This window comes from Aplysia californica, unplaced genomic scaffold (assembly GCF_000002075.1).
Source record: "Aplysia californica isolate F4 #8 unplaced genomic scaffold, AplCal3.0 scaffold00862, whole genome shotgun sequence".
Taxonomy (NCBI): Eukaryota; Metazoa; Mollusca; class Gastropoda; order Aplysiida; family Aplysiidae; genus Aplysia; species Aplysia californica.
In genome coordinates, this window is record NW_004798132.1 from 195,850 (window position 1) to 198,070 (window position 2,221).

The window sequence follows — 2,221 nt, forward strand, 5'->3', positions numbered from 1 at the left end:
CCCCCCCCCTTATTTTTCACCCAATAATGAGTGTTTTCTATTGTGAATCCTGGGAGAAAAAGCTGGACATTGCCAAAAACACTCGGCTGGAGATACAGCAAAACAAAACCAACAAATAAAAAATACACACGACTACAAAGACTCCAGCAACAACAATGATAATAACTGCCTAAGTCAGAACTTCCCAAAATTGGTAAACTTAAAGAAGATTACCATGACTCCGTGTGGACGGGCAATAACAAAATTCATACTTTTGGTAATCTAGACTTATATAAGGTATAGCAGGAGTGAAAATAATTCATGCCTTGGGCACGACTTTATTATTTTTATAATGGGGAGCAACAGAGGAACTGGCGCGTGGGTGGGAAGATAAGGCTGCCGTTACCTCGCAAGATGCCCGCCCCCTGAAAAGTGAAAGAAAGACACGTGCATCATTTATGAAGTTGTTTTATTAACTACAGTGCTGTTGTTCATTGGCACAATAAGGTGGGGGGGGGGGTATTGTGGCATGAAAATTAAGTGTGTTCAAATTATATGACGATAAACAATCTTGACATTCATTCTTGGGAGGTCACAGAAACACAGAAGAAACAAGAGTCTGAGATTTTCTTGCGAGGAAAAAGGGGGGAGGGGTTCCAGAATTTGCAATATACACTTCCCCCGCCACGCTGATGACCCCACACACAGACACAGACAGGTGGAGAGATGAGAAGCGCACCAAGTCGCGTGTCCTCGATACCGGATCTTTTTATGTAGGAAAACGATTCTTCCGGCTCGCTGCGAGGTCAAGCCAGGTTACGGGGGGGGGGGGTGGTGACCCAGTAACCAGGTACAATAATTTTGGTCAGTTGTAGCGGACCACAACATATTATGTGAATTTTCTCTGATTTTTTTTTCAACTAGATCCAGAGGTCGCTTAGACTGAACATTATAGAAGGGTTCAGGCTACATTGTGATACTTGGCTCTTAGCCTAAAGGTTGAAACAGAAAACTTGTATTGCCTGCCCACTCAATATTCTAAAAAAAAACGCCTTTCCAAACAGAAAAAAACACAATAGGTTGGTTTTAACACATTAGCAGTACACGGGACTATAGCAATAGGAGGCTTCTCTTAGGACACACGAAGCACTTTTCTTGGGATCAACAAAAATTAAGCAACGCCAAGTAGGTTGAACACAGTTGATTGCATTATGAGCAGCTGATGTTAAGTATGTGTGCTTCACCCTCAGTGACAAGATTTAGATAATTTAGATATTTATCAGGGACCCTTTGAGCTGTGTGAGGCTCAACAAATTTTTTTCAAGACATCGGAACCGAACTCACGTTTTTGGCTTTTCTTTCTTTTTTTTGGGGGGGGGGGGAGCTTTGTTAGTATCATGTCAGACTATAGAGCAGATGGCCCTGGTTTGAATTTCCAATAGGGTATTCTTGCATTTGGGTTGTTTTAGGGAGTTTTAAAGGCTCCCCACCCATTTTGCTTGCTCCCGTCAGAGATGGACGTTTAATTTGAAGGCCCTGACTCTTAAATAACGGGACAGTGTTGTAAGGGACGTTGTATCTATAACACAACAATTATCTTGTTCTTTGAAATTCAATTTTATTCAGTTTTTTTTTTTCCTAAGAGTAGGATTTAGAGTAGAATTTGATATTGCATAGAGTACAGGGCTCGAAAAATAATAGCAGACCAAAATGGATGTAGAATTTCAAATATCAATTTTTTATCATTATCTGGAAGTCAAAAAGCCTGTGACTTCTAATTTTGCAATTTCTTTTAGCGGGTGATTGGAGGGCACCACTAGTAGGTCTTACTTCTTCACTTTCCCTCTGTTCTGTGTCTGTCTGTCAGTCTTACTTTTTCCTAGCACTAAATGCCTATAATTGTGCTGATGTGTTTCTCTTTACTCAAAAAACAAAAAGCGATATTAGTTTTAAAAAGTCTAAAGTCCTGTTATTTCTATGGTGAATGACTTCGTACTTCTTCTGCTTACTTTTCATTTTTTTTCTCTGCCTTATTCATAGTTTTCGAGCTTATAAAGTGATCCCAGTTAATGAGGGAAGGGTATCCGTGGATCTTTATTGGGCACAGTCTGGATAAGTTCAAGAGATAGTGTTGGATCAAAATGACTACTTTAACACGGAACTGTTGATTTCTAAAGAGAACATCATGAGTTGTGATGGGGGTTGCATATTTGCAGTTTCTTGTTCTCTGGTAAGTGGCAGT